At 31.2% G+C, this 26,327-nt stretch overlaps 1 protein-coding gene and 1 long non-coding RNA gene across 2 annotated transcripts in view; one reads left to right on the forward strand and one right to left on the reverse strand.

Annotated features, from left to right (window-relative positions):
• Positions 1–26,327, forward strand: part of LOC148226567 (mannosyl-oligosaccharide alpha-1,2-mannosidase IA-like) — a 204,890-nt gene that overhangs the window by 89,119 nt on the left and 89,444 nt on the right. The window lies entirely within an intron of this gene.
• LOC148226569 (uncharacterized) lies at positions 2,694–6,375 on the reverse strand. The gene is made up of 4 exons (XR_015812250.1): positions 4,549–6,375; positions 4,413–4,481; positions 4,267–4,346; positions 2,694–4,191 (listed from the first exon to the last, which is right to left on the reverse strand). It is a non-coding gene; the product is annotated as an uncharacterized LOC148226569 (long non-coding RNA).

The following is a 26,327-nucleotide window of genomic DNA, read 5'->3' on the forward strand; positions in this document are numbered from 1 at the left end:
TAATTGCCAAATCACTGCTGTTTGTCTTTTAATATTAGATCCTAGAAAGTCAATAATAATTTTGTTAGAATAACCGTGATATATTATTTATATAACCAAATACTTACTGGCACACTCATTTCAATTTTGTTTATTTTGTCTATAATTCCAAGTGCTACACCGTTTTGAATCATCTTCAATTAACACTTTGTAAGAAAAATGCTGTGATTATAACAAATTTCATTGTTTATTTTTATTTAATTGTACTAAGCTGTACCAGCGCGCGCTTGACAGATGACGGAAAAGTTGCCATGTGTAAGCAAATTTGACATTTAAGGGAAGTCCCGGTTTTGACGCGCTTGAAAACGAACTACGCAATTGATTTTATCGATTTATATTGTAAAACACTTATGTAAAAAATCATCAAGTTCTAAAAAAAATATATTTAATTTACCAGGGATTTTAAATATAATATAAATAATGTCGATTTGTATTAACTTTTGCATACATAAATAAGTGTAATTAAATTTTGGCTAACGTTGACAATTTAGAGATATATTATTTTAAATTTCGCTTAAAAAAACATTTCCAACAAAAAGGGACAAAGCCATACAAACAATAATTTGACTGTAACATCAAAACTACGTGATACATCATGGTCACCATAATCTTTAAATATGTATGATAAACTTTATTATTAAATATTTTTTATTAATAGTTCTGCGATACACGAGATAATTAATTTATGTGATATAATCTTGAAAATATCGAGATTTGAGTCGAGAGCTGTATTATTACTAAACTATTTGCTAAATATTGATATTAGCTTTTACACAGCATTATATGGAATCTTGTAAATAAAAACCCTTGGACAAAAATATTCCTAGGTACCAATGTTTAATATATCATAACATCAAAATTTGACGTGATACATCATGGTCAACATAGAGACTTTGAATATATGTATATGGTAAACTTAGTCCAAATCAATCATCAAAATCCTAGTTACATAATCTTTGTTGGCCAGTATTATTATCATTCGGTTTGGTCTTTCGCTGTCGCGGTCACCGGCGGATAACGTTTATGGTGTTCCCGGTGGTCTTCCTCTCCTCTTGGTGATACTGTCGAGCATGAATGCTCTTTCACGACGACGTCGAGCTATGAACTCTGCGGCTTTCCTGGTTTCCTATGTTGCTGCTTTGCGGTTTCCGTTCATTGCGAGTATTCTTTGCGCACGGAATTAATGCGGCTTTCTCACACAATGTCGCAATAAAGCGACCATCGCATTTTTATCTGCGCACAGTCGTTCTGAATTCCTCGGTCGTAGAATGATATGTAATAATAAATTCACGAAAACGATTCTGACAATGCCCACATCAGAACCTGACATAATATTTTAAAAATAAGAGTTATTAACGTATATTATTTTCTTTTACCTATGTACGTATACTATGTTTATTTTATTCTGCTCTCAATGGCGATGTATTCGACCGTACAAAACGCTCTCATTTTGACGTCGAGCTCCATTTCTCCATGCATATTATAGTGTATAGCATACAATTTTTCAATGCAAATACATATGTAAACGAAATGTCTTTTATATGTTAAGAATATGAATATTTACCAAGTAGGGTTGTCTAAATATTTCCAACATATAAAATAAATTTTAAATTAGAGTACGCTTTTTCAGAAATGTTATAATTTTAAGGGCGCATTGAATGTATAAATTTTAGTTTAGAGAACAAAGCGTCGGCTCGCAATTAAATAATCAATTTCATAATTGCATTGGTCCTCGAAAGCCGCTTGCCTGCAGAACGTGAAGTGTTTCTGAAGGGTCGTTCATAAATGCTGTCGAGTGCGTTCGTGTGCGCCCATTATTGCTCGGTGGCAAAGTGGTAAAGCACTCGTTCGGCGGTTCATCGTCCGTTGGACCGTATAAACTCAACGATATCCTAAAATTCCAGCAGTTATTATATAATTCCCGTTTTAAATTATATTGCATACATATATTTATATATTTTAATAATTTAAATCGAACAAAAATGTTCGTTAAACTTGATACAGAACTCATACCAACTGGCTATAAATCTAAACTGTGTTAATTTAATCAAATAAACATCATCATTCTTAAACACAATATAAACATGTAATGTCACAAGTTTATTCGAATCATTATTTTCAGCGGTTTATCGAAAAATAAACCATACATTTTCGTTTGCGATAGAAATCGTCATTTCGCCCCCACCGAGTCCCTAAGGACGCCCGAGGGGTCGTATATATCCACAAATACAATTCACGTTTCAGCGCTATACACATTTCGAACACGCGGTATTTACGTCTAATCATAAAAATGAAATTTATCGCCGGCACCATTATTTATTATTAACATAAATGGGATAAAATTCAATTTGGTCTCGCATAATTTTGACGCCCGATGTTTTACATTGTAGGATCGATGTATCGATTGAACGCTTTCAATGGCTTTATCGCGTGTTTCGATTGTTATATATAAATGTGGTTTTATACTTTGCTAAAAGGGTTTCACTTCCACAATAAACACAATGAATATAAATAGTTTTCAATATATTGTAACGATATCGTCGTGTTGTTATGCTACGCTTTGTTGTATGTATTACTATCGTACTTGAACGCACAACTATTTCGCGGCTTACCACTGAACATGCAAAACAAAACTTTTTGTCCTGTGCATGCATCTTATATATAATTGTTCTAATCCGCTTCCGCCGTCGCTTCCGGACGCGCATAACTTTAAACGAAACATTCTCCGTTCAATTATCTACTCTGTAAATCGTATCGCTTTGTATTAACGGTGTGTAACAATACACGTAAACAAAGGAAATATATTTAATTATAATAATAAATAATAATAAAAATTAAAATTGAATTTGTTCCGATTGATTTTCGAGCCGCCGGTAATGCGTTCTGTTGTTTCGACCAATCAAAAATAAGCATTCAAATATTCAAATAGCGTCGACCAATGAAAAATAAGCATTCAAATTCAAATAGATAGTACTGTGACAACACTTTTAAATAATTATTATTTAATAATAAAATTTTGCTACGCGACAATAATTTTCATTAATTCGTCATTTGACTGAATAAAAATTAAATATATACATAATGTGTTGAGGATTAGAAGAATACATAGATTAAACTAGATAAACAATCATAAAATAATCTTCGTAATGAAATTTTCAAATTTTGAATTCCCGGCGACGGGCTCCGAGGCCTAAAAGTGAGTTTTTGCTTTTATAAATAATCGGATTGCAAATTAACTAGGTGTGTTATAACTATGAAAATTAAATATATACATAATGTGTTGAGGATAAGAAGAATACATTGATTAAATGAGATAAACAATCATAAAACAATCTTTGTAATTAAATCTTCAAATTTTGAAATCCCGTCGCCGGGCTCCGAGGCCGAAAAGTGAGTTTTACTTTTATATTACATATAACATTATCATTGCTTTCCGATTTAATACATATATACGTTAGATTTTAAGAATTTTAAATTAACCAGTTATGTTTTAAACATGAACGTGTAATATATCCTTAGTATGTGAGGATTGAAAGTTAATGTCGATCAAATCGGCGCTGTCGGACAGCTTATAAATGTGTAGTTTCTTGGATGTTATCTAATAAACGACATTTTACAATGATTATAAATATGTGATTGCATACCTGGAATAATCGATAGCCAAAATATCTAAGAGTGGGTTATTTTTAATTCCGATGTGGCAAAATATGTACAATTTTTGTTCTGTGCCATCATTCCTCTTTCTGAATAGCCAAATTTAAGATATTCAGTTACATCAAACTTATGTAGTATGTTCTTTATGAAAAGATAATACTTGCTGACAGTGACTTCAACATGAGAAGATTAACTCTTTGTTTATATATACCAATTCTACGTTGTAGCCATTTAGGTCATCAAATTGTTCCATCATTGCTTCTGAAAAGTAATTAAAAAATTATAAGAGTAAACATTGAACACATTATTACTACTATTATAATCCATAAATTAAATTTGAACGACAAACGAAGAACAAAATTAACGGAAATTACTGTTGAGGATTAAACACGTAGATTGACATATCTTCATCTTCTTCAAAATAGTCGCAATATGTCATACATTAATTGTTTGCCATACGTAAATGTTATTAGATCTCTCATTGATTCTGAAAATTGACTGTAAAAGATACTATATATTGGGTAAAAAGTAACTTTTTGTTTACACTAATATGAGATTTTTCATTATTACTACCATTGTAATATGTTTAATTAACTTTGGCATGTATATCTTCAATTGCCAAATCACTGCTGTTTGTCTTTTAATATTAGATCCTAGAAAGTCAATAGTAATTTTGTTAGAATAACCGTGATATAGTATTCATATAACCAAACACTTACTGGCACACTCATAATTGATAATTTCGATTATAAAGTCTATAATTCCAATGGTAAATCACTTTGAATCATCTACAATTGTAATTTTTTAAGAAAAATGCTGTGATTATAACATATTTCACTGTTTATTTAATCGCACTAAGCTGTATCCCGGCGCGCGCTTGACCGATGACAGAACTGTCACATATAAGAAATTCCGGGGAATACCGGTAATGGTATTTCCCCGGCGCGCTTGAGAACGAACTACGAAATTGATTTTATCGATTTAAATTATAAAACACTTATCAATATATGTATAAAAATCATCAAATTCTAAAAAAAATATTTTTTTAAAATATGTTCAGTTTATACGGTATTTAAAATATAATAAAAATAATGTAAATTTTTTATTAGCTTCTCTTAGCAGAAAAAATGTGTACTTAAATTTTGGCGAACGTTGCCAATTTAAAGTAATAGTTTTTAGAGAATTTTTAAAATTTCCTTTGAAAAAACATTTTCAACAAAAAGGGGCAAAGTTTAAAAATAAGTACTATTCGATAACAACCAACTACTAAACACATAGTGTTGCAAAAATCCCTCTTACTGACACCTTTGAAAGGAAACTACACAAAATTGTATATCACTAATTTTAATATTTTTTAAATTATAAAGTTTCAGAATAAAATTTCAAGATTTATTCAAAATATTTTTTTCAACTTTAAAAATATTTTTTATTTTATTATGGATTTTAAATATTCTTTATTTATTATGGATTTTAAATATGTTTAGTTTATTATTAATTTTAAATAGTGTGAAAACTTTTTGCATTTATCAATTATTAAAATATATAATACTGCGCAGAAAAAACATTTACTTTAAAAAATATATAAATCAAAATAAGTCAAAGTATTTTTTAATAAAAATAGACAAAGCGCATTTTTGGTCTAAAGTAACATATTAGGTGCTTGATATTTTCAGTTTATTATATCCTTCTAATTGGCTTTTATATTTACACATAAAACATATAAACAACTTTTTTAAATTATAAAGTAACTTATGGTGTTACTAAAAAACGTTCTTATTACTAAAATTTTAATTTATGATAAAATTGTGTTATATGCAGCGTTAAAACGGGCCGCTAATTCCCAAAACACTCGCGTTAGAGCGGCATAGTGACGTCACGATGACGTTTCACGCCGGCGCCAAAATTAGTTCCACAAATACTCACAGGCGTAGATTCATACGCCTCTGCGATCGCGGGATCAGTTAGTCATAGATTGGATGATTCTGGACAATTACAAGATATACCGAAATGAGAACAAATCAATACAATATCATTAAAAAAAGGTTAGGTTGTTTGGTTCTATAGTGAAGGTCGGGGCGAGCGGCAGCGAGACGAAATAATGAAATTCCAGTATAACGAATCTTTAATTTGTCCCCGAAAAACTTTCACACAAAATGTTTTCATTGTAACGAAGACTGATCTCAGTATAACGAAATATTTTGATCCGAATTTAAGAATGACGTTATAACTTGCCAAATATTTTTAAGAATTCAGTTCATCATTGACTTGGCGTGTGCCAGATGTGTTCAAAAGCGACATTACAGGTGTTTCGCTGACCCTCAAACTTTTTTTATAAAACATTTTTTTCACAAATTTTATTGTGTTTTATACATTTTCCTTAAACAAGGACAAAAAACGATCTGTCAACCTTATAAGAGGTTATTTTGATGCTGTAGTAATATGGTAATTAAAAATAAAATTAAAATATATCATCTTCCTTACATTCAATATAACGAATTTTCAGTACACCAAAATTTATTCATTGGTTCCGTGAGCTTCGCTGTATTGAAATTTCATAGTACAATTTTAAATTAACTAGCCAAGTTTTAAACCTATTCATAAATGATATACAATATTTAGATTTATTATTAAATATCTAAGTTTCAATATAACGATAAAATCTAACGTTGTAAATCTAATAAATAATATAAAATGTTTTCTTCTGGAAATATTTAGTCAAGTTGTAAACCTATTTTCAAATGAATTGAAAATATTAAGTAGTTTTTTATAGATTGAACTATTTTGTCTGTCATTGAAAATCCTAAATAGTAATGCCCAATTTGAACCATTAAATTTTAAAAAATATTTTAAAAAATCAGAACGAAGCAAAAATTATACTTAAAACCCAAAAAGTTGAGGGTCCGGTATTCGCACACTCGCTAGCTATCGGTACCTCACGATAGTGAGGTACCGACAGCTAGTTGTGTATAAATTATATGAAAACCGGAGAATCTCGGCTTGCAAGACATTAATTAAACTATTCCATCGCGGGCTAAATATTTCTCGAATTTAACACGGCCCGCCCGGGGCGGGTAGGTGTACTCGGGGGCTATAAGAAACTTTTCCTTGAGCCCCCGGTTTGTCGGGCTTCCTTGGGTGTGTTGTTTATTTATTTTGCTTATATAGCTAGAGGGTGGACATTCCTCGCAGCCACCGTAATGCAGTATGCTTTTTATTAAGTAAATTTATTCGCAGCGTGTGTACCGCCGCGTTCTAGACTTTGCGAAAGTTAAGATGCGAATCGAGTTGTGTTTATTTAAATTTCAACCGAAGCTTTTAAAAACTATTTAACGCTGCGCCTTAGAGACTTGACTTTGGTTATCGAGTGAGATTAAATAATAAGTTTTAGTTTTGGTTGTTATTTAGTATCAGTAATGCTATAAATACAAACGTACCGTTTTTACACCATGGTTTTAAAGCGTACAACAAAAAACTAGGGGTGAAAATCTCGTATATTTTTTGCTATGCATTTTGAAACATTCATTGTTAGTTCATTTAGATGTTTTGGCGTACGCAAATACAAATATCGGGAGAAAATAATCAACAATATTTAAGTAAATCGGACTCAATTTCGGATTACAGTGAAATCTCTTTGTAACAAATACCGAAATATTTAAATTCCGAGTATAACGAATCTTCAATTTGTCCCCGGAAAACTTGTATTTTTTTCTTCATTTTTCTGTTTTTTTATTGAATCTAATTGACAAATCAAAAAAACGACACGTATTTATTGGTATTTAGTATTTCCTAATTGTGTTCAGAAATAATTAAATTAATTATTTATTAGTCATATGATTATGCACGTTCGTAGTGTAATAAGAAGCTACAAGTACACAAACTCGTAAGTTGTTTACCTTCGTGCAGCCTTGCAACGAACGTAAAAACTTTAGAAATGAAGATATGCTGTTAAAATACAACGTCAATCAAAAATTGACCTTAATTTAAATAGCCACAGAAGGACAGTATATGATCCGATAAAAATCTTACCATTAACCTCCATCACTTGTTGGTTATTTTACAATATACGAGTCGTTCAAAACCAAATGTGTTCTTCTGCTATTTAGACCAAAATTAAGTGTATTAATTAAATGTATTTAAATAGACAGTACTAGCTTTATTACTTGGCTTCACTCGAAATAAAGTCAAACCTTTTCTATGTTTATTATAATTAATTTAATTTATTCTCTTATTACAAATTTATTTCAATACTTGGCTGCATACTCTTATCTTCGTGTATTTCAGTAGCGCATAATTGGTCGTCAGAACGTCGTTGTTCAGCTTAACTTTAAATTTTAAAAAGCTAAAAATAGCACATTTGACAGTATTATTACATATTAGTCTGTATAATTGTTTTGCAGCAAAATTGATAATATTATTATACAGTCAAGGATTAAGCAAAGATGCAAATCTTTTTGAGAGTTACTGATGTTTGTATAAAAATAGTATTATGTTTTTAATATCAGTGCTAATAAATCCATCTGATTAGTAATACTACATTTTTATGACAAGATATATATACATATATACTGTACAATTAAAGATCAATCGATGTCTTTAACATAATATAAATATATAGCGTTGTGGTAGTGACAGCTAATTGCCTTTCAAAAACACAGATTTTATATTAAGATGGTCGAAAACTATTTTTTCCAATAGGTGATCATAATACAAAAAAAAAGATTCTTGGATTTAAATTTGATAATCCCGGGAGTAGAAAAAAAATGTTCAATATTTTTTATATGTATAATACTATATGTACATATATTTACTATACCTTAAAAAAATAGAATTTATTGTACAAAAAAACATTTATTTTTAATTATAATAATAAGTACATTTATGTAAAAAATCTTTGGATATATAATGGAGTATATAATATCATAAAATTGGCAAATCATAAATATGAAAGTTCAAGAGTTTTATATTTCATAATATGCCAGAAGCTCTCTTTTTTATTTAATATTTTTCGATCTCTAAATTTATTTTAAGAACGTAATTATTCACATTTATTGTTGTTATATTTGCGTTTTGCGCCATAAAGGATTTTTGTTATCTATGGGCACCTGGCTATCCCGTAGGTGACATGTGCATGTGTATCGAACATTTCAAATTTGTTTAGAGATCAAATCGATTGTTCTTGACAAAAAATCAATCTTTGATTTTTCAGAATTATGTTGACTATCGTAAATCGTCCGGCATCCCTTAATTAGATTCCTCAGTCAAAGCTAGTGACTCCAATCTGAATATTTCTTCATATTTGTGATATAATTTTTTTTAAATTTATAGTTGAGTCTTAAAACACAATTATATTTATTGTTGAATCAAAAATCTTTAAAACATAGTTCAACAATGTCTAGATCATGGTTTCCCAAACTATGTTCCGCGGAGCCTAAATAGATATTTCACAAAAATTTAGAGTAGATTAAAAAAATTGTTAGTCTTGCTAATACATAAAAATTGTTCATAAATCTGATAAAAAAGCTTGAAAATATGTGTTAAATATTCAACATTGATGTGTATAAAATCTGGAGGGAAAAGTTTCTTAAGTCGGTGTTGTTTTTTTTAACTTTAAAATTTGATCGTATTTAAACAATATTTTTTTTGGTTATTAATCACACGATATTAGTGCTTGTTATACGAATTTTATTTATGTGACTACATATGCTACTAGCAGTCACTGTATTTTGCATAGGCATGCACTGTTGACTAAAAAATTTTCCACAAATTTAAAAAATGTTATGAAGTAGCCGTGAAAATGATAAACTATGTAAAATCTAGACCACTTCAATCCAGATTATTTAAAATTTTGTGCGATGAAATGGGTAGTGAACATGAAGCACTTTTATTACATACTGAAGTGAGATGGCTATCTAGAGGAAAAGTACTATTAAGACTTTATGAACTTCGAAATGAATTATTAGTCTTCTTGAAAGCACAAAATAATTTGCAACATCATTTTATAAAATTTTTAACAAATCCTTCCTGGTTGATACCACTGCATATCTGGCGGATATTTTTACAAAGTGAAATGAAGTTAACTTATAATTAAAAGAAAAAAGTATTACAATTTTTAATATGAGAGATAAAATTGAATCTTTTGATAAAAAATTACAATTTCAGATTTTATCGGTTGAATCTAATAACTCTGATTGTTTTCCTGTCTTGGATATGAATGTTTAAATGAATTGAATTTTCAAGTAGATAAAAAAGTTTCACAAGTATTTTTAGAACACCTATATTACTTGAAAATAATTCTTTCGGAATATTTTCCGAAAACTAGTAAGGACGATTCCTGGGTTCGGAATCCATTTTCCGGAACAGTAAAACCAGTGGGCTTAAGGGATTATGAGAATTTAGTTAATGACTCTGATTTGAAACAAAAATATCAGCCATTAAATAATTTCTGGGCGAGTCTGACTGAAGAGTTCCCCAAGGTGTAAAAACAAGTTCTGGTTTGTTTACTTCCGTTTTTCACGACGTATTTATGCGAAGTGGGATTTTTTAAGTATATTGCAACAAAAACAAAATACAGAAATAGACTCCACGCCACGGCAGATATGAAAATACAACTAACCAAAATTGTGCCTGATATAAAAAAATTGTTATTTAAAAACCCAAAATCATCAGTCATTAGGAGTTTTATTTATTTGTATTTTTATGTTTAATAAATAAATTTAATAACATTTCTTTAATAACATGTTTTATTTTATTATGAATTACCCAGCCTAAAAAATAAGCTAAGTGTTCCGCCAAAATTTTCGGATTTGCCAAGTGTTCCGTCGCTGAAAAAGTTTGGGAAACCCTGGTCTAGATAGTAAACTATTTCCTCACAGTTTCAAACAAAATTATGAAAAAATCTCTCAAATTGACCATTTTTGAGGCTGTTTTGCGTAGCAAATTAATATCGATATATTAATAAATTAAAATAGCTGTTCATGAATACATTATCGTCCATTTTCTATAACATTTATTTTCAAATAAAATTTTAATCTTATCACTTTGTTGTGGAAAATTACAATTAGCGCTGCAGGCCAAAATTAACCTTTCTTTATTAACTTTAAATTTAATTAAATTTCGAAGTCTTGCATCTAATCCGCCTACGTTCGAATAACGTTTTATTTTTAACTCCCAATTCAGGATTAGCAAACTGAATTTGTAGCTCCTAAGACTGAAATAACCCTCAAATTTTAGTAGAACTCAGCGCCTATTTTATCTTACGAAGCAAAAAAATAAGAACGTGAAAATGACTTTTCAGAAAAAGATTTGATATTTTAGATAAGCGTTGTAACATCAGTTTGTGTAAATATAAGGATTGATTATTTATACATTATATACACCTCGCATTCTAAACAGTCACTGTCGACAAAATCAAAATTAACGACCGACCATTTCCGATACGAAAAAGCACTCTGGCTAGACTTCAAAATCAATATCGAATCGGTTCATTTATGACTGTCGAATTAAAAGCGTTTGTTTTTGTCGTGCTATATTCGTTGTTACCAAGCTTTTTAAAACGGTTTGCGCTTACGGATCTATTATATATCTACCGCCACAAGCACGCTTCCCTACGTTAACGTAGTAGCTTTTACGGCGATGCTTCCTGTTTTGTGGGCTTTTTGCCCCGCGCGTTGACTAGCTTGTTTGCCGTTGCCGTGAGATTTTTTTCAACGTTTTAGAAAATACACGTTGACAGATGTTTAGCCGCGCCTGTCGGAACTTTAAGTGTGGCGGCCTTTGAAATTTATGGACTTCGGTGTACTTTCTTGCTTCATTTTTTTTAGCGTGCCCTTAATTAAATTCACGAAAGCGCCGATTTCGTCGGCCGAGATAGATATTGCCGGACTTTGGAAACAAAGCGGAAAACCACCCCGAACCACCCTCGATTCTCCCTTTGAAGGAGCCTATTTTCTCGTCTTAACAATCGGATGTTAATTATTAACATCAGCACGGCTATAAATTATACACATAATTCACGAGTAAACTTTCAATGTTTGCTATCTGTGCTCCGTAGCACGATCGACCCCAAAAGCGCTAATCTCATTGTCGCTAATCTGGTTTGGTATTGATCTTTGAATACCGCATCGTTTAACTCGTTATCGATGTATGTGTGTGCTTTAATTAGAGATCCTTGCAATCCTGAATTAGTTATTTCATTCCGTATTTATAACTATAATGTAAATTAATAATATATTAGTTATAATCACATATTTTAAATTAAACAGTAAAACAATTTATCACATTATGTAACATATTTAATTGTATTGCTCTATATCAGGGGTATGTAACTTTTAGGACTTTGAAATTGACGAGGGCCGCGTATAGAATTTAATATTTATTTTCTTCAGTGTAAACCATATTATCAGTAGATTGATTACAACTTTACTTTTATATAAATAATATAAATTGCAAATAGCGGTGCAAAGCGTTTTGTGCGTTATTTATAATTAAAAAAATAATAATATTTTTTTTAAGGTTTGAGAACCCTAGGGGTGTGACTTTGTAGCCAGTGAGATTCTTGGTGGAATCTAGTTAGAGTTCTATAGATTATAATACAATTGTGACAGACGATAAATGGTGCGAGCGATAGTGGAGAAGCAGGCGCAGGGATGATGTCCGTGCGAGGTTCTCAAAGGTCTTGTAGGTGGCGTGGCAGCACATTATAGCGAAGGATGATACCTCTCTGCTACGGTGGGGCTCGTATGGAGGAGTCCCTCTCGGGACGTAAGCACCCATGACAGTATGTTATCCGCGGGCGTCTGCTAATTTCCTCGAGTGGCTGCTTGTGAGTGCCTTCTCCTAATCGGAGTCCAGACTTGAGTATCCAGGGCTGCAAAGCTTGCTGACCAATCACAATCATGCAGCGATCATCCAGCCAATAGATGTACTCGTTTCTTAGAAGAGCTAAATATGTATACGCCTTTAGAAAGCGACATTTGCTTGATGGGTATTGTTCAAGGTCGTATACTGCAAATTTAATGCACATGAGAATCCTTGCGTGTAATTTATGATTTTTTCTGGTCGTAACGAGTGATTTTGTGTGGTCCCAATTTTGTACGCTATTATCTTGTTTCCTTGTTAATGGATGATAATTTTGGTTACAGTCAATTAAAGCAAGTGAAGGATAAGACCCCACATCTTTCTTTAATTTAAAAATCAATTTTAAAAATTGGTTAACCGAGTCAAAAAAGTTGGTTTTCGGTTTTTATAAAATGACTGAAAAACGGGTTAATCGGTTTCAGTTTTAACCGGTTTAGAAGCCCTAAGTGAAATTAGGGAAGTCAGTTCTTCGATAATATTAAATTCGTTGTCAATTCCTCGAAAGAAGCTGAACCATAACTGTAACATCAGTATATTTCTGCTACGCTTCCAAAACAAATTCATCGTTAATCAACAAATTTGCTTTGTTTAGAAATTAAATTTGCTACCACAACTGGCCTTGAATGAATCATTAATCATTTTTCTTAATAGTTATTGTTGAGACGTAAGATTTTTTCCAGATCTTTAATTTTTGTGTACAACACACAATGCATTTAAAAATAAATATTATTTCAATGCAAAAAATGCTCGTCAATTTTTTTTTTATGAAATGTTCTTTTGTCGTATATTTTGCCGTTTGATTTCAGCAGTTGTATTATGAGATAATGTAGAATGATTTAAAATTATAAATTTTAATAATAATTTTTTTTTTAATAATATCGATTATAAAAGTAGTTTTTTCATAAAATCGCTGGAACATAAGGCTCAGTATTTCTTTAAAAGTATATTATATTTTTTGTTCCAGTGGTGTAGTTTATTTATTTTTTTATAATTTTATCGTAGACTACCTCTCATGAAAAAGTTGTCATATGAATATGCCAGTTTACATAATATTATTTACCTAGCAAAAGTGCTTTTTTCCGATAGTACATACATATATAAATCTTTGTAATATTTTTGGGGATGTTGATCCATTTTAATCTACAATTCAAAGGGACAACCATTGAATAGTTATTGTTGGGTTTGCTACAATGTTAGTGATAAGGGTGTTTTTTTACCTCTGAGATTAAGTCCTCACATATATTCATATTTGAATATTAAAAATATTTATATGCGTGTATCTGTCAATATTGATTTGTAAAATTAAAAATAGTTTTATATAAAACTGTTACATATGTAGCTTTCTCTTTTATGATATACCGGTTAATTACTTAAAACGAATCCCTACTTTGTTTGTATTAATGTTTAATATAGTTATGACTATTTATTAAAAAGTTAGTGGCGGCTCGTGGTTAAATATTTGAAGGTGCTGCCTTAATATTATTTTATAAATGTACTGTCGAGCGTAATACGCGTTGGAATTTTATTTATATTATTATATATATTAATGTATAAAAAGTTAAATATAATTCCAGCGCTCAACAGTGTATATGATAGAAACATAATCCTTAAGCTTATTTCTGGTATATCGATTGTTTATCTTAAACAAAATCAAACGTTTGTTTATACGAATACGTCCAATAATCAAATTACAAATTAAAATGTTTTCGTAACTAAATACCTTTCGGGAAAATACAACAACGACGGCAATTCAACCCATTCCATACCGACCCCCGATACGTATCTGAAGTAAACGATGATACGATACCATTTACAACTTAATCCCGCACGTTTATTTTCACCCTTTTCTGCGCCAAGCAGTAAATACATACTGTGAAGAAGAAAGTTTTCGTTTTGCTTTTCCATTTTTCACCCTTCCGCGATTAGTGTGTAACAGTTTCATGTTTGTTTATGTGCTAGTCGAAAAAATGATATGATTTTAGCGAAACAATACATCAATATTCGCTTAATAAATAATAACCGTCGTTAATTTCACCCCACATAAAGAACGCTTTACACTGTGCGGTGCATTCGCCGACGAAAGGAAACCGCGGGCGCATTAATATCAATTTGTTTACAGCTTCGCTTAATCCCTTAATAACTCACCGTTCAAAGGGCTTATGCAAATGTTATGCCCCTGTCTCGGCGCGGACTGCCGCGTATCGGTTTCACCACTACTCTTCTGTCTTTCCCTTGTTCTCTCACTCCCCTGTCCGCGAATGTGGATCATCAATATTCCCACAATGTTCCAGCCATATTTTCGCACAGACGCTCTTTGTATTAGTAGACTATTATAGGAAAAGTCCCCTTGTTCGCAATTTATGGTTAACATGTTACGTAACTTCTAGGTTGTTTTTAATTAATGTTATTTTTATTCGTTTCAGGTAAGCGTCACAATCTTCGCATCACATAATTAGCTACTGATCTTCAACTTTGAAAAGGTATCAACTACAATAATTATTATTTCATCGAATCTCACAGCAAAATTGCGTTAGGATAAAAACACTTACCATTGCAACTACTTGCATTGAATTTATAATCAATTTTAGGCTGCAAAATACGTTCCACCAGACTAGAGAGCGTCGTGTTCTCGTATCACCTCTTAATCGCGTCGCAACTTTGGAACTACGCCAAAGTTCAACAGAGCCTAGACAAGTAGACATTTTCGCCATCTGGTCTTTTCGCCTTTCCGCCCGTTAATTTCAATTTCTACTATTCGCCGTTTTTGTTCGCTCGTTCGTCATGTTACGGTAATCACTGTTGAGGCTGTAGTAGTGAGAATACCGCAGCGTCTAACTAAATATCTGCTGTTGATTTTTAAATTAGCCCACTACATATTCTTTTTTTTCTTTGGTACACATACAACTAGCGATTCCTCAGATAACGTTAATTCTTCAACTGCCGCTTCGTAGTTAGAGTTTCTAAATATTCGTTACTTTTAACTATTCAAATATCAAGTAAGCAATTAAATTCGATTATGCTGTAAAAGAGCAATGAAAAAATATTTATTTTTATTTAAAATATAATAGAGATTCATTTTAATTATTTTTGCTGCTGAAAAATCAACCATTAATAAAATCCACAGCAGCACAGCAATAACAATTTCTGGAATTTCGGCAAATACAAAGTGATTTTTCTTTCTTTATTATTTTGTTTGTCGATATTAATTGTACTTGTAACAAAAAGATAAACAAATAGTTGGACAAATATTCGAATAACGAACATTTAAATAACTTTTTGACTTCTGAGAAGGGATAATGATGTTTTGCGCTTTCCTATTGGCTTAGATGTTTTTCATTTGATTCTCACTCATTGAAAATCGTATTATTGTAAAATGATCGTACATTAAATTGTAGCTTCTTATCTTCTCATATTTTACATCCATACTTTACATAAATAGCTTCTTATTATATCATATTTTCTGTCGTTGTTTTTCTGTTATTGTTAAACTTTTACACTCAAATACAAGGAAATTGAAAATAATGATGTCATATTTAGGGAAAAATAAAGAATTAAAATGATATGCAAATTGTCAATCGCTTTTTAAACATTAAAAATACTGTAAAAAAGGTGCCGGAACGCGCCGTTCCACCGCGTTACATGACAAAAAAAAGCCCTGCATATACTCATTAGCAACTTATTTTTATAAGTATCGAATAACATAATTTTTTTTTCGACACTGCGCCTGGATTGCAATCGGATAATTTTGATTAACGGTTTGGTTGTTGTATTATAGTTTCCTAATAAATAAATGTAGAGCCGCATACGGCTCGCGAGCCATTTTAAAGTATTTACATTGCACAGAGGTCTACATTTTCATATAACTACACGGATAAGACGTAACATTCAACCTTACACCTCGTAGAAAGTTTGAGGTTTTGCCCGTGGAATGCCTTTGTTGATTTAATTCAAAAACCCAGAGCCATTGCTAAGTAGCTTTTTATTTAACATAACACCACCGGTGTTTGTGTATGTTTTTTCGAGTGCGGTTAACTTTAATTGTCCGCCGTGTAATTGATAAATGAGACCGGGGACTCGGGTCGCTGCCGTTGTCTTCGTTGTCGTCGTCGGTCGCGAATTCGAAACTTTCCTCCGGTGACGTTGTTCTCGGCGAGACTCTCAAATTTGTCTCGGACCCACCAAGTTTTGCGTCTCGCGAAAGCGAGTATGAAAGTTTGCGCCGCTTTGTCAGTCCGTTCGAATGATGGATGCGATCCGCGCCGAGGGTCCTTGCAGTTTATTTATCGTTCGGACCCCGACCTTCTCCGCTCCGTCCCGCGCCTGTCAAATCAATCTTCGTAAACGCCCGCCGTGCATCTCGCCTTTGTTTTTGTCGGTGTATTATGTTGCATCGGCGGCGTGACCGTATTTCTCTTCTCGGTTTTGAAGTATTGCGCGAACCCACGGGAAACCTACTAGATTCGGTTGGGGTGCCAATTCCGGATATTGTACACGTCGATAACGGAGCACTCCCAGCGGTATCGAAATTCCGTTCGAAATGGAGGTTTCGCATCTCCGAGGCTCTGTAGTGATTTTAACCCTAACCCAGTGCTTCCATAGAGAGAGAAGCATAACATATCTAAACAAAATAGCACTGTAATACGCTGCTATTTTATTACGATATTTTATAGAATTCATAATTAATGCAATTTATCACTAAACCAACAACGTCATACGAACTGTTGACATATGCATTATTTTAAATGTCGCAGAAATATCAACTCGTTGGTTTCAATGTATGTATTTAATTGAATAGTGTAGTAATATGTTTGTAATAAAGCCGTGAATGAGTCCTACTTACCGTTTCCCGTTTGCCTATTTTACCGTTGTAAATTATGCTTAACGTTTACCGTTTGCAAATTTGTCAAACGCGTGGGTTCAATAATCGATGCTACCATCAAAGGATTAAAATTAAGATCTTCTGTAAAAGTGAATTTTCAACGAAATATGAAGCAGTTAGTACTTATTTACAGATAAAATATAAATACCATTCCAGTTCCGAGGACCATCAATATGTATTGATTTATTTAGTTGACTCCTGTGAGACAAATAATTTCTTGATAAATTACTAAAAAACAATATCATAGTGAACATGTATTAATTAATATTAAAAACGCAGACCCATTCATAGCAACTTAACCGTTAGAAGTCCAAAGGCATCTTTATCATGCCCAATATATTTTCTATTTTTTGAAGCCATTTTATAAGACTTAATGATCAAATTTCCAGTATTTTATTTCATTAGTTACTCAGAGATACTTTTAGTAATATATTACGATAAAAAGATTTAGTAATTCTTAACCGTTTAACTTGAAATCTTTAAATTACTAAAATTCGTCGTAAAATCTGTTAATCCTTCGATGAATTTTGAAAATAATTTTTTGATCAGTCTGTAGCAGCCGCTTAAAACTAGTTGTGTAAATTATTACCCATGGTTCTCAATCTAAATAGTTTTGTTTCTACATATACGTACATATTTTATTTAAATAAATTAAATTACTGTTTTTAATTCAACTCAATATGTAGACAATATATTTTGAGAGCATTAAATTCCGATTCGTGCGGTTGATGTTGATGGATCAATTATCATACATTTATTATTTTGCATTTATAATTACGCTGAATGTTTTACTTTAATCAAGAGTAGTCCTTAGTTGTACGTTAGATTTTTGCGATATATTGTTTATGCTGAAGGATATCATACATATTTAAAGACTGATCCAACTTCTGTATTTCGAACTTTATTTTTAAAATAAACACAAAATTAAAAATATTTTTTTATTATTCAAACATTTGATACATTTCATTAATTATAAAAAAATAGTATTAATTAAATGGCTGCCTCTGAACCTTTTGCAGCAGCCGATTTTTTCGATGTGTCGATGACTTTTTCGTACATTTCGGACGGTATCTCGGCTATAACTTAATCGATGTTGGGTTTTAGGTGCTCCAACGGCATTAAATCGCATGATATTGGCGGCCAATTGCCCCCTCTTTGAATTTGCACAGAAAAATGCGTCATATGAAATATGTACTGTGAATCTTAATGAAATCGAATTTTTTTGCAACCCCCCCCCCCCCCCCCATTCTAAATTGATTGATTCTAAACCAAAAATTCTAGGATTATCCCTAAAAATCTATCCGGAAAATATTTTTTAAAATAAGTAATTTCAGTGAAATCATATCGGAATACATTTTCACCGATTGATATATATTTTTACCAGATATAATGCTAGTAAAGTTATATAATTTCAGCTTTTACACACGTAGTAATATATACATTTACATATTTATCATTGTTCATACGCATGCAATGTATAAATGATATAATGAATGTGTATTTTTCAGTAAAGTCTAAATACATTTTCACAAGTAGTTATGTATTTTTACTAGCGAAAATATAATTTAACTGATGGGCTTTAGTGAATTTATATGATGCTCTAAAATATCTATGAAACTCTATGTGACAGTTTCGAAACGTCTATTTTCTGTTCAAACCCAAACCTGACCTAATGAAAGTTATACTACTAATTATAGTTTTAGAATTTTCATTAGTTCAAGTCCAAAATATAAACTAACTCATCTCTCAGGGGAAAACAAGTGAAAAAAGAAGTACAGACATACGTCGTATCTCGCATATTGTTCCATAGCTTGTATGCACTTCGATATTACACTATTTAAAAAAAATATTATGGCTATCTTTACCGATATTACTACTGAATTATAATATGAGAGTCTTGGTCAAAGTATATTAAAACCGAATTTTAAATTATCACTTCTCAGAAGTCAAAAATTCACGGCAAAAGCAATAAAATCGTGTCGGCGGGTTAAAATTTTTTTGTAGAATTATTATTTGGTAAATACATATTATTTGTGGGAAAAAATAAGTGTAAATGTACATATATATGTATATATTAATTTATTGAAACGAATACATTTTTTTTTATCAGATATTTATTTAACAAATATTTTACATATTCAGGGCAAAATAATCCGATTATTTAACGACGAATTGAATAGCCTATTTCTTTTTTTCGTGTTGAATATTCCTGCCGTAAAAAATATTCGTTCGCTCTTTGTTGAAGTAGGCTTTATTGAAAGCAGTGATTTATATAACAGATTTAAATTCAGTCCGAGTTCTAGTTAATTTCAAGATCTGGAATTCCTTTCGCTGGTTATATCTAATATTTTTCAGCGTTGAAATATTTTGGTGGCTTATTAATTCTTTACATTATACAATCAGTGCTTTCTTCTTCCTCGATTACTTCGATATCCGAACTTACATTTCGTCTTAATAATTCCAGACTTTATTTTATTCATATTTTTGGGACGACTTGAAAATTTGTTTTTATTAATAATATAATTGTGGTTTTGTACCAAATGAATGAAAAATAACCAATGAGGCACATGTTTTGATTTACTGATTATTAAAAACATTTACTGATTATTTGGGTGTTTTCGTCTATGCGATTATATTAAAAACATTAAATGTACAAAATATTATATACATTTTACAAGTCTCGATTTTTTGATTTTCGGGACTCGAGGCAGATCAGAAAATTCTTTGGAATAAGTTCTCGGGTTGTCTTGGCACAGATTAGGTTGCGGATTACGAATATTTAGAACACAAAAACTTTGCACCCAAAAATTCCGGACAGCAAATATTCCGAACTTCAAAAATTGAACATTTTTTTTTATTTATATTCTGCACCTGACGAGATAAATGTGATTAAATATCTAAAAAGCCTGAAACATAACATAAACGATAAAATATAAAAACACAAAAAGTTCAATATAAAAACAAGTGAAAAGTATATGACAGTGTACACATTTACAATCAGCTAATAAATAAGTCATGAAAAATAATATAGAAAAAAATACTGTTTGTTAGCTAAAATCCGTAGATTCTATTATACATGTGCTAGTGTAATTCATTCCAAGTTTTTGTGTTTTTATATTTTGCTGTATATTATGTGTATTGCAATTTATGCACATTTTTTGTTAATAAACACATTTTTATTTAAAAGAAGGCTACTGATACGTTACTTTTGGATTGTCCTATTTTACCAGAGTAAGCTAATGCACACTGACAAGCTATTTCATATATGCAATTGTAATATAAGAATTTTCAGTATTAAAGAAAAAAATATTTGCAGAATTTTCGTGTTCAGAATTTCTGAGTTCGCAATAATCCGATTACCGCTAAAATATGTAATTGATAAACAACTCAACGAATACGTACGTGTTACTATAAAATTAAATAATGTGTAAATTGGCATGTCGGTATTTTCGCTATTCGCATGCTTATTTTAATACTGTTTCACTTTCCCACGCTGCATTATTGTGTATAATCGGATTATTCCACAGATGCGAGACTAGTGGCTAAAATGTATAAGTTGAAGGGTTGGAATTGCGGCATTAAAAATGTTATATAAAATAATTCAAACGAAACTTTACTCATACAATTTAATTAATAAAAATGTACAGGAAATATTAATGGAAAATGATCAATCAAACTGTTACCGCGAGTTTTCGAATACCGCTGTAATTTCCCGATCAAAGCTTATAAAATGACATATAAATGAAGACACTATCAATCAAAGTTAGTATTCTATTTATTGATAAATTAAATGCATAATCATTTGTCAGTCATCGCTTGAAAGCAGCTTATTCAGACTTCACCCACATCATAATGGCATTCGAAGGAAACGCTTCGTTGAACTGCAATCCCTTGAATCGTAAATGCAAATGGCAAATGCCATTCAACTGCGCACAGTGATTAAAAATCGATTTCCACAAAACGTTTTCACTTTTAAGACTTATCGCAGTTTAACGTTCAAGAGCAGAGACACTCGCTTAATGGAAAGTTTTCCTCTACCTGATTTCGACGCGTCAATGAAAGTTTTTAAATGGCGTACAGTTTTTTTAACTTTAATTAGTTATTTATATGGGCTTGCGAGGCGAACGATCGCATTTTTCAGTCATCGTTTAAGCCGTTGAAGCGTGCAATTTTCGGATTGACCCCGTGGGACCGGACGTCATGGTCCACGGCGTACGTCATCATTGTTCCGTCGATCACTGAAAATCCTTTAATATTTCCCAATTCACACGAGCCTCAAAAATCGTGCCTCGAAACGATAAATCCATTCGCCTCGCTTATATACACTACATTTTTTCGTTTCCAAATTAACTCGGATTACTGATAAAGGAAAAACGTGAATACAATCACATCATTTGATGTATCGTACATGGAAATTCGTGTAAAGCGAATATTTGTGCTGTTATTATTATTATTACCCAATCTACGAAAACGTATAAATACATTACTTTGAAATGTAAAAAATATAAGCAAGGCGAGAAAACTTCACTCAAAAGAGTTACTCCCAATAAAACTTGTATCGCCTTTACCAGAATTCTCAGTTAGTCTGTCTTACATAAAATCCTAATGTGGATTTTTTTGTTGAAGGTTTTGTCAGATAACAAAGGAGCAAAACCGACTTAAGAATATACATGATATATAATTTTTGAAATTCTCATAAAACCATATTGTTCACTGTTTGATGAGAAAATTTGTCAGAAAATTGAAAAATTCGATTTTTCGAATAATACAGTTCCATGCAAATTTAATGATAAAAAATATACTCATGTACGACTTAACAATTAGATGAAACAACAGACATTGCAAACTTTCAGTATCACTGTTTTTCGTTCAAAATCACTACTACATCAATTCTATTGATGAAAATATGTCACTTTGTGAAAATTTACAAACCAGCACAGCATGAGAAATTAATTAAAAATGTATCAACAATTTTATAAAGAGATGAATTTACCTTTTGCGCCACGAATTTAAATCATAAATATTGAATGGTTGAGTCAAATTGCTTATCTGGCAAATACATATATATTTACACAATCGAATGGTGAGCCTCTTTCTCCTCGTAGCAAAATAATGATTAATTTATATTGAAAATTAGAATTTCAGGCCTTGACTGTTAAATTTCAAACCCTGTTTTACAGATATCGAATTAAAATAAGATATAATTTATCATCTAAAAACAATAAATGTCATTTAATTAATTCTTTCCTGAATTAAAATGTAACAATATGAATAATAACAGTTTTAAATTATTGCCTCACATTTTGGGCTAAAATTAAATATTCACGTAGATCGTATTGAACTATTGATTCAGAATCTGGTTGAACAGTCGAAGCGTAATGCTGCCTTTAATTCTGGTTGAACAGTCGAAGCGTAATGCTGGCTTCCAAGGGTCGTTTCGGTCGATTCGGCGTAACTCCGCTTATTTATATTAGTTTATAGAAGCGTAATTATGTAGTTTTCAGTGAAATTTTTGGCCAAAGGTTCGATAGATATAATAAAGTAGATTGAGTGCAGCCTTCCTTATTTTGCCTTATTCACCTTTGCGGGTTGGGGGAGGTTAGTAATTTCGATAATTCTTTTAAAATTGTCTAATAAATATATTCAATCGGTATAAATTCTCTGTAATGTGTAATCTGGGCTTCGGTGAAAATATACACCGATCCTCGTATTTTTCACGGTTTTTATGCAAGTGCTTTGAAACTGTTCTTGGATACCGTTTATATATTTCTGCTTGCGCTGATGAGAAGAAACATGTTTATCAGGGCTGTAAAGTGGGTCGAGTTGCGACATTTTAGGTGGAGTCGGAGTCGAAAAATAAGGTCTGACTTCGACTACTTTTTTTTAATTCGCATATAAATAAAAAAGAAGGATCTTTAAAAATAATATATTATATTATACTTTTTTCATAGCGTCCTAAGAATTACGTGATGTTTAGTGTTTCATTTTTTTATCAATACTTTATACGATGGAAGAAATATTGATCGCATTAAAATTGAGATGAAGTCAATTAATTTTAAAACGACTCCACAGCCATAGACCCTTTTAGCAATTTCTTTGCATCTATTTTCGTCGCAACTATTATGAAAAGTCCCAACAACATTCGGGAAATTATTTTTTTAACTATCTTAATTTTGATTTTAATAAATTCATTAGCAAACATATTAGGTTGCTGATTTTTATATTTTTATAAAATGACCAACAACTAATAATAATAATAAATACATTTTATTTGTCATATAGTTTTCATTTTGCTAGGGTTCGGTGATTATTGTGCAAACGAAAATGGCACACAGCGAAAATTTCGATCATAGATGATCAATATACACATATGTATATTTAAGAATATGTCAATATATACAATATAAAAAAAATAATATCTATATATATATATCACTGATGTCAATGTGGCTTTAATTTAAAAATATATTAGTAATTTACACATTTTTTAAATTAAAAATAGAGAAGTATATGAAGCAGTTGTAATTAAAAGTAAAGTATATTTGCCAGTCAAACAATCATCTATATTCCGAATTTTCGTGTGCGCAATAATTCGGTCACCCTTTATTAGAATACACAACTGTTTGAGAGCTTCTCAAATTTGCTCAAATTTCGAAATGAAATATTGATCAAATAATCAAACTAAAAATTACACCAGTTGAATAATATATTTATACTCAAAATCATAAAGATTTGAGGATCTCGAAACAAGCATTTGTTGAGTTAGTTTTCATTGTGTTAAACGTGTTTTTTGCATCTCCAGTTGCGCAGTTTAAGATATCCATAACGAATCGAAATAAGACAGTGTAAATTTTTCTTCTTGAACTTTGACTTAACAATCTTGAGTGAATCTTTATTACATTAGTTCCAGATGTGATGTATTTATAAAATATAATATATTGTATTATTATCATCCTTGAATGCTGACATGCGGATTTGCTTCCTTCTTTTCAAAATACTCTAATTTTGCGTTTTTGGTATAATCGAAAAGCTCATGAAGATGGATGGCAATATATATAATTATATTTTTTATAGAAATATTAGTTTAGTTGTTCATTATGCAACGTAAACAAATTACGTACGGAGTAATAGGAAACGCCTCCACGTGAACGACGAAAACCAAAACCGTAGTAGCACACGTGCAAATGTTTACTTTCGAACAGCGTGCGTAATTAATCCCGACCGTGTAATCAATTAACCCGTTAACCGGCCTGTGTATTGTTTTCATCATATGCTCTTCACAAAGTCCGTTAACGTTTTGTTATGTTTCACCTTTTCATTTGCACCAACACGAATTTATCGACTTTGCGACACGCTTACGCTACACTTTACGTGCGAAAAATCGAAACACGCTCGTAACACTAAATGCACTTGTAAAGTTTACGATATTGCATTGTATTCGAATTGGTTTCGCTTATTTCACATTTTTCATTGTACCGAATAAAATGTAACATGCTTTTTACATGGTTGTTTTTTTAAAATTCATAAATACATTTTATTGTATAATGGCGCTCATTCAACAAATTTAATTATTACTTTGAAAGTGCACGCGAGAGATGAATGGACTTTTTGCTGGACGACCTTGTTCGCATTTTTTTATTCGCATGCCTTATTATACTGTGTTTTTTGGCATATTCACACGCAGGTTAAAATTCTTTTAATCCGTTTACAATTTTAATGAACATTATAATTCGTCATTCATTCAACAATGGTTGAGTTCGAAAGTAGAGAACCATTAGTGCTAATAAACCTAATGGAGAAAATAACAACTTGTGTTTTTTTGTCACTTTGTAAGTTGCACTATATTGCGGTTACGTTCACGTCCATTTTCTCAAACGCCGTATCTACCATTATAACTTTACAGCGTAATTTGAGGCACTTCATCGTCGATGAAATTCGATTAATATAATGGACTCTTGGTTGTAAGTTTTTATTACTTGATGCGTGGCAAGAATATTTTACGATTTTTCCAATAAAAAGTAACTAATCATTGCACAGTTAAAGATAAACGCAAAATTGACGTTTTTACATATTTTTGCATTAAACTACAATTGTATTATACTGTTTTTGCACTCATCTATCACGCACTGATTTCTCATCATGATACCTAAATTTGTTATTTTAGTATTCAAATGTACTATCAATTCATAAAAGGAAGTTTTCGGTAATAGCTATTAGTAGCTGGAAAAAGATATGTGGGATAATTCCTATATATTTTAGGTGTGCGCTATAATCTGTTTTTTAATATTTAATGCTGTAATTTAATATTAATAAGCGTGTATGGATACGTAAATAAAAGATTAAATGAGCGTCTGTGGAAGTTGATGTGTTGTATTTGTATGTAAATGAAATATTTAATAATTTTTATTTATATAATAGTCATCATTACGAATTAGGAAAATGATGATCAGATTTGTAATAAAAATATATATTTCATCTACGTCAATCAAAGAATTAAAAGTCTTCCAAGCCTTCCAATTTGTTTGAGTTTATGCGTACTAATTTGGAATGCATCAGGAATACATTGATTGATGAAGAGTTGCTTATTATTACTTTAAGGTTTGGTAACCCTAAGGGATGTGATTTCGTATGGAAATTAGTAAGAATTTTATTAGTTAATATTAAGTATTGCGACAAAACTATGATGGGCGAGTATCGTTTTTTCGTTTCTTGCTGAACAACGAAATATTTATACGCTTATAGAATGTGACATTTGCTTGATGGACATCTCCGAGGTCAAATTGTGCAATGGTAATATTGTGGCCTTGCAGTGTTTTTTGTCTTCTGGTGATATATTGTTTCCCGTAACCGTTTCGCAACAAAGTAATATTCTGTCAATGCACCGGAAAATCCTTGCGTG

Source organism: Plectrocnemia conspersa, unplaced genomic scaffold, assembly GCF_051122295.1.
Source record: "Plectrocnemia conspersa isolate PC_06_02 unplaced genomic scaffold, ASM5112229v1 ptg000014l, whole genome shotgun sequence".
In the NCBI taxonomy this organism is placed as follows: domain Eukaryota; kingdom Metazoa; phylum Arthropoda; class Insecta; order Trichoptera; family Polycentropodidae; genus Plectrocnemia; species Plectrocnemia conspersa.